The sequence below is a fragment of the Cervus elaphus genome, chromosome 19 (genome assembly GCF_910594005.1).
Source record: "Cervus elaphus chromosome 19, mCerEla1.1, whole genome shotgun sequence".
NCBI classification, from domain to species: Eukaryota; Metazoa; Chordata; class Mammalia; order Artiodactyla; family Cervidae; genus Cervus; species Cervus elaphus.
In genome coordinates, this window is record NC_057833.1 from 15,857,266 (window position 1) to 15,871,296 (window position 14,031).

General features: G+C 36.9%; 1 pseudogene; it reads right to left on the reverse strand.

Annotated features, from left to right (window-relative positions):
- Positions 1–303: 303 nt before the first annotated feature.
- LOC122675657 lies at positions 304–789 on the reverse strand (annotated as a pseudogene).
- Between the last annotated feature and the right edge of the window lie 13,242 nt (positions 790–14,031).

Genomic DNA, 14,031 nt, shown 5'->3' on the forward strand with positions numbered 1-14,031 from the left:
GTTGTTTTTTTTTAAATTTATCACAAGCACTTTATCCATATCCTAGGACCTCAACAGCATCATGGAAATATGGGAAATGTTCATGTACAATGTTATTGCCTTAGCTGACTTAAAATTGCCTTATACGATGGTACATATCAACTATTAGTGAGGCCTTTGAAAAAACAAACAGGTTGAAAAGTGGGTTAAAGGAGGCAAATACAGCATCTGCCTTTAGAGCTATCAACTCAGGAATGCTCTCAATTATCAAATCTTGCAGAGAAGTTATTTTTCTTTCTCAAAACGCAGTGATGACAACATTCCTTACTCCAGGTCTGGCATTGTTTTCTTCGTCACTGCCTTGTTAATCATCATCTGCTCCATCTACTTCTGGTAAATCCTCATCCCCACTCATGTTGTTCAATGTCTCAGAGAAATGATCAAAGTTAGACATATCTTCATTGGAATCATCTTCTCAGTCTTTCTATTTATTGAACTCCCCACTAAGCCAATTAAGCTTTGCCCTTCCTTTTGTTAACCTTGGCCATGAGTGGCCAGATTCTCCTTTTCATAACAACACATGTCTCTTCTTTTATGCTTGGAATCATTAGGATCAATATAGTGAAAAAGATCAATTTCATTTAAATGTTTAAAATTATCACTTCCTCCAAGACAATTGAATGTAAGTTTTGATTTTTCAAAATTTACATTATCTTTACTGTCTTCAACACAAAATTCAATGAAGACATAGTCCCTTCAATCCTGCTCCTACCACTTTGCAGAAGCAGGCTGCATTGTGAAGGGGGCAAGGGGATGGGCGAACAGGTGGGTGGGCCTCTCCGATGGCAGCTCCTGGGCAGGCGACTTCTTTCAGGTGGTGACTTTAGCATCTTCTCCAGCCCTTAACTCTTGATTTCTGTCCCCAGACTACTTGTTTTATACTTTACTTGTTTTATCAGGGAGACAGCCAGCATGGAATTAGAGCTCATTTTGTATATTTCTCTTTTCGCAAAGATTGTGTAATATGTGTGAAATTTATTTTATGCATTTTTCTAGCTTTCTAGTTATTTTTACTAGGATTGCAACTCTGATACCTCTTACTTTCACCGTCAGAATAAAAAGACTCCAACTTCCTGCCTGACTTCAGGCTCTACTACAAAGCCACAGTCATCAAGACAGTATGGTACTGGCACAAAGACAGAAATGTAGATCAATGGAACAGAATAGAAAGCCCAGAGATAAATCCACGAACCTACAGACATCTTATCTTTGACAAAGGAGGTAAGAATATACAATGGGAAAAAGACAACCTCTTTAACAAGTAGTGATCAACCACTTGTTGACTTACAATTTACAACTGGTCAACCACTTGTAAAATAATGAAACTAGAACACTTTCTAACACCATACACAAAAATAAACTCAAAATGGATTAAAGATCTAAATGTAAGACCAGAAACTATAAAATTAGAGGAGAACATAGGCAAAACACTCTCTGACAAAAATCACAGCAAAATCCTCTATGACCCACCTCCCAGAATATTGGAAATAAAAGCAAAAATAAACAAATGGGACCTAATGAGACTTAAAAGCTTTTGCACAACAAAGGAAACTATAGGCAAGGTGAAAAGACAGCCTTCAGAATGGGAGAAAATAATAGCAAATGAAGAAATAGACAAAGGATTAATCTCAAAAATATACAAGCAACTCCTGCAGCTCAATTTCAGAAAAATAAATGACCCAATCAAAAAATGGGCCAAAGAACTAAACAGACATTTCTCCAAAGAAGACATACAGATGGCTAACAAACACATGAAAAGATGCTCAACATCACTCATTATCAGAGAAATGCAAATCAAAACCACAATGAGGTACCATTACACACCAGTCAGAATGGCTGCTATCCAAAAGTCTACAAGCAATAAATGCTGGAGAGGGTGTGGAGAAAAGGGAACCCTCTTACACTGTTGGTGGGAATGCAAACTAGTACAGCCACTATGGAGAACAGTGTGGAGATTCCTTAAAAAACTGGAACTAGAACTGCCATATGACCCAGCAATCCCACTTCTGGGCATACACACTGAGGAAACCAGATCTGAAAAAGACACGTGCACCCCAATGTTCATCGCAGCACTATTTATAATAGTCAGGACATGGAAGCAACCTAGATGCCCATCAGCAGACGAATGGATAAGGAAGCTGTGGTACATATACACCATGGAATATTACTCAGCCACTAAAAAGATTCATTTGAATCAGTTCTAATGAGATGGATGAAACTGGAGCCCATTATACAGAGTGAAGTAAGCCAGAAAGATAAAGACCAATACAGTATACTAACGCATATATATGGAATTTAATAAGATGGTAACGATAACCCTATATGCAAAACAGAAAAAGAGACACAGATGTACAGAATAGACTTTTAGACTCTATATGAGAAGGCGAGGGTGGGATGTTCAGAGAGAACAGCATTGAAACAAGTATACTATCAAGGGTGAAACAGACCACCAGCTCAGGCTGGATGCATGAGACAAGTGCTCGGGGCTGGTGCACTGGGAAGACTCAAAGGGATGGGATGGGGAGGGAGGCGAGAGTGGGGATCGGGAAGGGGAACACATGTAAATCCATGGCTGATTCATGTCAATGTATGGCAAAAACCACTACAATATTGTAATTAGCCTCCAACTAATAAAAATAAATGAAAAAAAAAAAGACTCCAACTTCTTAGTTTTAACATAGATTATGTTTTAAATCCATTAAGTTATTCTTTTTGTTGCTCCTATTACTTCATTTGACTGGGGGACTTTAAGATACTTTAAAATTATTTTTCTAGGTGGATTAGTATTGCTTTGGTTGTGACAGTCTTGTGAGGTTTGTTTTTAAGAATTCAGGCTTCTATACAGGTATAATCTCATAGTAAGATGGGAAAACTAAGGTTCATAGCAGATCGTTGTCTACCACAGCTGAGTACGTAATCATAAGAATCAATTATCTGTACTCATTTTATTACAGCATCCTGTTATTGTTTTAGGTCTAACCCACAGTTAGATATTTCCAAGTATATTTTGAGTAGAGTTTCTGCAAATTAATTTGGAATTGAGTAAGGAAAGTGAAGTCATGATTTAAATTTAAAATGAATTTTTTTTAACTAGATTGGCTGTTCTGTAATTCTGTTGTCATGTTAAGGTGATCAAGCTAATAGCTATTTTCATTATATTTTGTATGAGTTAATGCATTTGACCTGATATCTGATGAGCTTGTAGGTGGAACTTATTAATGGATATGTTAGTGGGAAGGTCATGATAATCATATGAGTCATCTCTTGGTAAACACAGCATAAACCAGTGTATTTTTTTTCCGAGAAAGGGAAATAATATTTATCTGTTGCCAACTTTGTATCAGAGTGTGATCTCCCTGTAAACTGCTTTATATTCTAATGGTTATTTGAGTGATAATAACAACCCAGCTACTGCAGTTTAAGTAATTGAGGCTCAGTTCGCTGAGATTGGTCAAGATACCCTGGAGCTGAGATACAACAGGGTTTGCACTTGCCAGTGTACAAGAAAGTCTGTAGCCCAGGGATTATTATGACAATAAATCAAGAAAACAGAACAAGCGCTTCAGAATTCTGGTGGTAGATACATGAAATTCTTTGGGATATGCTTTTCTAAGTTTTTTATGCTCTTGGACTCATGTCCAAAATTATGGAAATCTATTATAAAGAAATAATAGAATTCTAGAAATAGAATAATTAGCTTGATAGGATTATTCACAAAGTAAAAAAAAAAAAACCTAAATTCCCCCCAAATAGATGATTGACTTAAAATACTGATATACCAGAGTAAAATATTATATACTCATATTGATATATTTTCTTTAAGAAAGGATAAATACAGAATTTACAAGATAATATTAGTATATGCACTGGAAAATACACAAGGAAACATGAAGTATACTAATGGCAATTTTCCCCAAATGGGGAAATGATGGTGTTCCTGGTGATTTTTGAATGTTTTTCTTTGTTTTCTTCTGTATGTTCTAAACTTTCAAAACACATATTGCTTTATTAATCAGAAATAATTGTTATATCTACTTACTATATATGCATTGATCCTGAGATTGCCATTGACTACTGACACCAAAACCACTTCTTTGTGTGAACACAAAAGACCACACTGCCCAGGCTCTTTTGCAGAATAGAAGTGTGATGGAATTCTAGTCAGTGTGAGCACAAATGCTGTTCCTCTTCTAGGCAGTGCCAATATAAACCTCTTTGATCTATTCTCTTTTCTCTCTGTGTAATTGTAGATGAGTCATCAAATTTTCATTATATAGAAGCCATGTTCTCTGAATCTTGACTTGGGGAGAGCCATAGTGGAATAGATTTGTTGTGAATGATAAACTGTCTTATTGGAGCCATTATGCATTTTATTGTTTATTTATTATAGTATCCAGTATTACATTAAAAAACTCTTTGCCTCAGTTTTCTCCCAATAATATGGAGATAATTATGATGATCATGATAACAACAGCAACTCCATAGAATTACTGTGAAGTAATGTACATAATCAGTCTTCCATAGATTTTAACTATTATTACAAACTGTATTTATTAGTTTATATTGGCACCTGCCATCAGTAGGTGTTGGGATAGTGTCTGATCTATTATTTGAAAAAAGTAGCTCTCTCAAATGAAGCTTTGATATGAATGATTACTTGTTTATTGAGGAGCTTGCAAACCTGCAATAAAGTAGTTGATTTCCTAAAATAAGAAACATCATATTGTTCACACAACTTGATTCTTCTGTACTTTTATTAAAATCTCTCTATCCAATAAAATGCTTATTGATTTTTAACTCCAATTTATAGCATTAACATATTTCTTTTTGAACATTTTCAAAATTATATTTTAATATCTCTCTTGTAGGAACTTTGCAATGGTTTTATTTTAGAGAGAGTACTTTATATAGGAGAGCAGGTAAACTTAATGAGCATTGCATTTGTTGTTTTCTTACTGGATTCAAAAGCACAAGAGGAAATCTTGTGATTTTACCAGGTACAAATCATGAAAAGAAAGGTGTCAAAACAAAAGTGAGGTCCCGAAAGCAAATTTATTAATTTCTTAAAAGGTGAGCTGGTCTAGGTTACATCGTTGTGTGTCTGTCATCTCTGTCAAATGTACTAGAGTCACTGGCATCATTGAGGCTAGTCATATGGAGCCAAATTTGTAGCATTTTTCTCTAAGGAAATATTTATGACAGGAAGAAGCCATAAACATTGAACCAATGTTTTAATATACTTCTTCACTTGAATACTTTTGAGAAACATTTTAAAGAAAATATAGGTTAATATACATAAGAATGACTTCCCTGGTGGCTCAGAGGGTAAAGAACCTGCCTACCATGCAGGAGACCCAGGTTCGATCCCTGGATCCAGAAGATCCCCTGGAGAAGGAAATGGCAATCCACTCTGGTATTCTTGCCTGCAGAATTCCAAGGACAGAGGGGCCTGGTGGGCTACAGTCCGTAGCATTGTGAAGAGTCAGACATGACTGAGCCACTAACACTTTCATACTTTATGCAAGACTGCCATGTATTTACTAGCCCTTTTGACTAGGCAGAAATTTATCAAAAATAAGGAGCAAAATGGGAATGCCTTGTATAGTATAACTAAAAAAAAAAAGATAACCCTATATGCAAAACAGAAAAAGAGACACAGATGTACAGAACAGAATTTTGGACTCTGTGGGAGAAGGCAAGGGTGGGATGTTTCGAGAGAACTGCATCGAAACATGTATATTATCTAGGGTGAAACAGATCACCAGCCCAAGCTGGATGCATGAGACAAGTGCTCGGGCTTGGTGCACTGGGAAGACCCAGAGGGATCAGGTGGAGAGGGAGGTGGGAGGGGGGATTGGGATGGGGAATACATGTAAATCCATGGCTGATTCATGTCAATGTATGACAAAACCCACTACAATATTGTAAAGTAGTTAGCCTCCAACTAATAAAAATAAATGGGAAAAAAATGAAAAAAAAAAAAAAAACACCTGGAAGAAACCTACTTTTAAATGCAGTTGCATAGGAAATTTGCAGAAAACTTACAATGGACTCAACTATAGAGATCTAAGGGTGGATTAAATGAAATAGATCCATTCTGTGCTAACCATGGAACAAGAGATACTTTGAGAGTCATTTATTCTTCACTAAAATCTTTGACAGACCCATGATTATAATTCACTAAAGACAGCAATGTAGAGGTGAGATTTGAGGATTGTTAGGATCACTGCCCACCCCCACCCCACCCCCAGCACACACAAACACATACACAGGATCTTGTTCATCCATGGAAGGACTATTCGGGTATGTGGCATTTTAGTGGAGAGAATAGTGTCGTTAAATGTCAAGACAGACTTGGGTTTGAATTCTAGCTTTGCCTCTTACTAGATAAGAACTTAGATATATTACCTAATCCTTTTGAGACACAATTTCTTTATCTGTAGAATTTGATTTATAACACCTAACTTCTAGCCTGTTTTTATGGAAATTAGTGCTTTATGTTCACTATGGTCTTTAAAGTCAATCCTGGAAAGTAATTGTTCCTTAGCAAATTGGGGAAATTCCTTAAGAATTCATTATTTGAATGACTTTTTCCCCATTAACTAGTGATGGGAACTATGTTCTTCTTGATCTTAATGGAAAATAGTCACCATGAAAGTTAGTGTGGGTGATATGTCTAGAGGAAAAAGAAGAAATATATAAGGAATGTATGTGCTACATAACTTTTGATAATTTCGTAATAATTTTTCTTAACTTCGATGCTATACTCCTGCTCTGAAATTCTATCTTGAGAAATAGTTGTTCAGTCGCTCAGTCATGTCCAACTCTTTGCAACCCCTTGGACTGCAGCACACCAGGTTCCCCTGTCCTTCACCATCTCCCGTAGTTTGCTCAAATTCATGTTCACTGAGTCAGTGGTGCTATCCAACTATCTCATCCTCTGCTGCACCCTTCTCCTTTTGCCTTTAATCCTTCTCTGCATCAGGGTCTTTTTCAATGAGTCAGCTCTTCACATCAGGTGGCCAAAGTGTTGAAGCTTCAGCATCAGTCCTACCAATGAATCTTCAGAGTTGATTTCCTTTAGGATTCACTAGAATTTTATTTTAATAATTTAATTTAATAATTCTGATCATGCAAAAGCTATATACAATAAATGTCCTTTGCATAATTTTTATAGTGACATTAGTAACAATAACAACAGCAGATAATATATATATATGTATATATATATAAATTAAAATGGGGAATTAATGAAATATCACAATAGAGCCATTGGATAGACTATTATGCAATCATTGGAAATGGCTAGATATTATACAAGAGAAACAATACTTACATATCTAGAAAATATTATTGGGAGAAAATAGAGAAAAATACAGAAAATATAATTAATGGAGACATCTCTTTCTTTTCTGTCTTCTGAAAAGAGTATTATTGCTGTTAAAGAATGAGATCAAATGATAAAGGATGAAGTTTTCACAGAAAATGTCCAGAGGTGTCTGTAGCCATTTGTGATGTCAGAACAGCATTGGGGTTGCCTGATTTGGTAATAGCATATATTAATTTTCAAGCTTCAAGAACTAAATTTCGTAAGAAGACCCTGGTAAAAGCAATAGGACAAGGGCATTTGCTTTTTATGTTTTTTGTGCATTTAGGCATGAAATCATGCTACAGCAGAGTTGAAGACACTCAGAATTAAACATCATGATCAACTTGAAACACATAACCTAGTAGATTTGAAAAACAAATAGAAAAATGTTGAATTGAGGCTCAAACTATTACTCTGTTTTCTGAACATCATCCCTTTAATATTTGTTGACTCGACTGAACTTTATCTTGAATTTCCCTTGCAATTTTTTTCACATGATGCTTTGGAAACTACAGGAGCCACCTGGTTCAGAGCTTGCCTCATTGTAGTGGCATTGCTGATGCTACAGTTACATTCCACCAGCAAGAGCTTGAAGAAACCTGATGAACTAACTATTCTAATGTTAATTTTCTGAAATATTGGCAAAATCTGTAAGTCACAAAATGAAGTCTTGAGTTTGAATTATGAACTCCTGTATCTTTCTAATACAGTACTTCAAAATAGTAAGTTACTAGGGCAATGTGATAATGGATAAGTCACACACAGTGTGGTACCCTTGTGTTAAAAGTGTACCATATATGTCTGAATTAATATAGCACTGATGTGGAGATTGTCTATCTTAGACTGCTGCTTTATTGTTACATTTATTTTTACAAATTCTTTATTTTTTAATTTTTATTGAAGTATAATAGATTTGTTGTAATACTAATGTCAGTTCAGTCACTCAATCAAGTCTGACTCTTTACAACCCCATGGACTGCAGCAGACCAGGCTTCCCTGTCCATCACAAACTCCCAGAGCTTATTCAATATCATGTCCATTGAGTAGGTGATGCCATCCAACCATCTCATTCTCTCTTGTCCCCTTCTCCTCCCACCTTCAATCTTACTCATCATCAGTGTCTTTTCAATGAGTCAGTTCTTTGCATCAGGTGGCCAAAGTATTGGAGGTTCAGCTGCAGCATCTGTCCTTCAATGAATATTCAGGATTGATTTCCTTTCTGGTTGACGGGTTATATCTCCTTGCAGTCCAAGGGACTCTCAAGAGTCTTCTCCAACACCACAGTTCAAAAGCATCAATTCTTCGGTGCTCAGCTTTCTTTATAGTCCAACTCTCACATCCATACCTGACTAATGGAAAAACCACAGCTTTGACTAGATGGACCTTTGTTGGCAAAGTACTGACTCTGCTTTTTAATAAGCTGTCTGGGTTGGTCATAGCTTTTCTTCCAAAGAGCAAGCACCTTTTAATTTAATGGCTGCAGTCACCATCTGCAGTGACTTTGGAGCCCCCAAAAACAAAGTTTCTCACTATTTCCCCAACTGTTTGCCATGAATTGATGGAATCAGATGTCATGATCCTAGTTTTCTGAATGTTGAGTCTTAAGTCAACTTGTTCACCTCTCCTCTTTCAGATTCATCAAGGGACTCTTTAGTTCCTCATTTTCTGCCATAAGGGTGGTGTCATCTGTATATCTGAGGTTATTGATATTTCTCCCAGAAATCTTGATTCCAGCTTGTGCTTGATCCAGTTTGGCATTTCACATGATGTACCCTGCATATAAGTTAAATAAGCAGGGTGGCAATGTACAGCCTTGACCTACTCCTTTTCATATTTGGAACCAGTCGGTTGTTTCATGTCCAGTTCTAAATGTTGCTTCCTGACCAGCATACAGATTTCTCAGGAGGCAGGTTAGGAGGTCTGGTATTCCCTTCTCTTTAAGAATTTTCCATAGTTTGTTGTTATCCACACAGTCAAAGGCTTTGGCATAGTCAATAAAGCAGAAGTAGATGTTTTTTTTTGAAGCTCTTGTGCTTTTTCAATGAACCATCTGATGTTGGTAATTTGATCTCTTGTTCTGCCTTTTCTAAATCCAGCTTGAAGATCTGGAAGCTCATGGTTCACATACTGTTGAAGCCTGGCTTGGAGAATTTTGAGCATTACTTTACTAGCGTGTGAAATGAATGCAGTTGTACAGTAGTTTGAACATTTTTTGGCATTCCCCTTCTTTGGGATTGGAATGAAAACTGACCTTTTCCAGTCTTGTGGCCACTGCTGAGTTCACACCATCATCTTTTAGGATCTGAAATAGTTCAACTGGAATTCCATCACCTCCACTAGCTTTGGTCATAGTGATGCCTCCAAAGGCCCACATGACTTTGCATTCCAGGATGTCTGGCTCTGGGTGAGTGATCACACCATCATGGTTATCTGGGTCTTGAAGATATTTTTTGTATAGTTCTTCTGTGTATTCTTGCTACCTCTTTTTAATATTTTCTGCTTCTGTTAGAGCCATTCCATTTCTGTCCTTAATTGTGCCCATCTTTGCCTGAAATATCCCCTTGGTATCTCTAATTTTCTTGAAGAGATCTCTAGTCTTTCCCATTTTACTGTTTTTCTCTATTTGTTTGCACTGATCACTAACAAAGGCTTTCTTGTCTCTCCTTGCTGTTCTTTGAAACTCTGCATTCAAATGGGTATATCTTTCCTTTACTCCTTTGCCTTGGTTTCTCTTCTTTTCTTAGTTATCTCTAAGCCCTCTTCAGGCAACCATTTTGCCTTTTTGGATTTCTTTTTCTTGGGGATGTTCTTGATCACTGCCTCCTGTAGAATGTCATGAACCTCTGTCCATAGTTCCTCAGGCACTCTGTCTACCAGGTCTAATCCCTTGAATCTGTTTGTCGGTTTCACTAAAATCATAAGGGATTTGATTCAAGTCATACCTGAATGGTCTAGTAGTTTTCCCTACTCTCTTCAGTTTCAGTTTGAATTTGGCAATAAGGAGTTCATGATCTGAGCCACAGTCAGCTCCCAGTCTTGTTTTTGCTGACTGTATAGAGTTTCTCCATCTTTGGAAGCAAAGAATATAATGTCTGTTTTTGGTATTGACCATCAGGTGATGTCCATGTGTAGAGTCTTCTCTTGTGTTGTTGGAAGATCATGTTTGCTATGACCAGTGAGTTTTCTTGGCAAAACTCTGTTAGCCTTTGACCTACTTCATTTTGTACTCCAAGGCCAAAATGCCTATTATTCCAGGTATCTCTTGACTTGCTACTTTTGCATTCCAGTCCCCTAGAATGAAAGGACATCTTTTTGGGGTGTTAGTTCTAGGAGGTCTTATAGATAGGACACTGAAAGATGAACTCCCCAGGTCAGTAGGTGCCAAATATGCTACTGAAAATCAGAGGAGAAATAACTCCAGAAAGAATGAAGAGATGGAGTGAAAGCAAAAACAACACCCAGTTGTGGATATGACTGGTGATGGAGGCAAGGTCCAATGCCATAAAGAACAATATTGCATAGGAACCTGGAATGTTAGGTCCACGAATCAAGGCAAATTGGAAATGATCAAACAGGAGATGGCAAGAGTGAATATCGACATTTTATGAATCAGTGAACCAAAATGGACTGGAATGTGTGAGTTTAACTCAGATGACCGTTATATCTACTACTGTGGGCAAGAATCTCTTAGAAGAAATGGAGTAGCCATCATAGTCAACAAAAGAGTCTGAAATGCAGTACTTGGATACAGTCTCAAAAACAACAGAATGACCTCTGATCGTTTCCATGGCAAACCATTCAATATTCCAGTAATCCAAGTCTATGCCCCGACTGGTAATGCCAAAGAAGCTGAAGTTGAATGGTTCTATGAAGATCTACAAGACCTTCTAGAACTAACACCCAATAGTAATATAATAATATATTTACTACAGTTAATGGTTCAAATGTACACCAAAATGATTCTGTTACACATATACATACATGTGTGTGTGTATATATATTCTTTCTTATATTCTTTTCAGTTATGGGTATTACAGGATATTAAATGTAGTTCTCTGTGCTTTGCAATAGTCCTGTTGTTTACTTTATAGATAGTAGTGTGTATATGTTAATCCCAACCTCCTCGTTTATCTCCTTCCCACCTTTTCTACTTTGGTCACCATTAGCTTTGCACTTCCCTGGTGGCTCAGTGGTAAAGAACCCACCTGTAATGCAGGAGACATGGGTTCAATCCCTGGCTTGGCAAGATTCCCTGGAGAAGGAAATGGCAACCCACTCCATTATTCTTGCCTGGGGAATCCTGTGGAAAGAAGAACCTGGAGGTCTACAGTTCATGGGGTTCCAAAAGAGTCAGACATGACTTAGTCCATTAGTATATTAATTTATTTTCTGTGTCTGTGAATATATTTATGTTTTTTTAAATAAGTTCATTTGTATATTTTTTTAGATTCCACATATTAGTGATATATGATATTTGTCTTTATCTCACTACAATTAGTGTGATAATCTGTAGGTCCATTCATGTAGCTGCAAGTGGCATTATTTTATTCCTTTATATGCCTGAGCAATATTCCATTGTGTATGCATACCACATCTTTATTCATTCATCTGTCAGTGGAAATTTGCTTCCATGTCTTGGCTATTGTAAATAGTGCTTCTATGAACATTGAGGTGCATGTGTCTTTTCAGATTACAGTTTTCATCTTTTTCTGGATATATCTTCAAGAGTAGGATTACTGGATCATATGGCAATACTACTTTTAGTTTTTTAAGACTCCATATTATTCTCCATAGTGGGTATAATTTGGTATATTTATTTTTTAATTTCATCAGCAGATAATAGAAGATAAACTCCAGCAGCTCAGAAGATCTGCAAATATATAAAAATCACGTGGAGAAGCCACGCATATCTGCTTGATGTTTATCAGTTCACAATTGAGCTATGAATCTCACATTCTAATGTGTTTCTCTCATTATCATGTCAAAGAAGCAGATGAGTAGCAATATTAAGTTGGTCTCTCACATTTCTGCATATCTTTGAGCAGAGGTGCTGACCATCCTTGTTCTAGACTATGTTTTCTAGGATGTTTTTACAGCAAACAGACTTGTAGAAAGAGTGCCCCTTTGTAGCGCAGGACCAGTTTCTTTGCCGATCAATATAGAAAACACGCCGTCTCCCTTGAGAGCAAAAGTCAGGCAGAACTGCTTGCTACCTAGTATAACATCATGGGAGTTTCTGGACTTGGCATTCCTCAGCCATGAACAGACCCTCTGCATGCAACTCACTCCAGATGTTCACTCTGCTGCCCAAGGGGACCTGATATAACATGAAGCTCATGCGGCTTACCATGCCATGTCTTCTGCCAGTGTCCCTACAGTGTGGCAGGCTAACTTGTGGCTTTGCAAGCAGAGCAAAATCCCAGGCCATTCATACTTCTCATCAGACTAGACTGAACTTTGCTTATCATCCTTAGCAATAGCTCAGCACATATTATTTTTACACATCTATGCTAATTCTTACATGATGTAAAAAATCTCTATTTCTAATAGTATGTATGCATTATATATGTGTAGATGTCTAACTAAATGTAGGTTGAGATTTAGTTTTCTCAGGGTATAAGCATTGATTCTTTGGGGTGTGTTTTTTTTTTTTTTTTTTTTAAATAGAAGAGGAATGGATTTGATACTGAAAAAAAGAGCAATAGGAGAATATAAATACTGGACCCTAGTTTCTTTACTTCTTTATTCTCTCTTTACCTCTGATAACTTTTTATTTTTCAGTGGCCTAGTTTCACCCTTTGTTCCTTCTAAGGAGTCCTTGTGATAAGGACCGTGCAGACTTAAGGGAAAACAAAGTAAAAAAATGACAGATAGAAAGGGAAAACTGGGTGGCAGATCAGAGGTTGAATTCTCTCCCTCCTATCTACTCGTGGCCCTTTATTCTGCTTTCTGTGCTCTGCCAATGAAATTTCACTTTAAAGCTTAACTTTTTAGTAAGTTGCCATTTAGAGGAAAGGTTTACATGGATTCTTTCAACCCAAATAACTTTCTGCATTTGATGGTGCTGATTTGAGTATGCTGCATTTGATGATGGGTGCCGTGTTCCCTGACTTGTGGCCTCATCACTTCAGTCTCCCACATTTACAGTTTCTTTCTGCTTTTACTTGAGAACCTCAGTTTACCTAGATCTGAAGTTTTCTTTACCAGTTAGGGAGGAGCAATTCTGGGACTATAGCCTTAGGATCTACATTTAGAGTATTTTGTTGGACACAAGCAATGACGCAATCTTTTGTAAACATAAATAATATAGGAAATAAAGCTTAGAATTTGTAAGAAAATACTTGGTCAGTGGACCAGAGGAGAGTAGATAACGTGGCAAGGAATGAAATAAAAATTTGGGAAATGTAGATGAAACGAATAAATGTAATGCTTGGAAAATTGCAGTTAGATGATTGAATTGATTTGGACAAAGTGGGTAAGTAAATAATAGGCGGTAGCATAGAAGAAAGAATGTTGTTTAATTCATAATATTAAATAAACTCTAGGAGGAGAGGTGGCAAGATTGAAATGATACATCGGAAGAGAAAGAATGTTTCTTCCTCTTGCACTGTTCTTCACAGAGT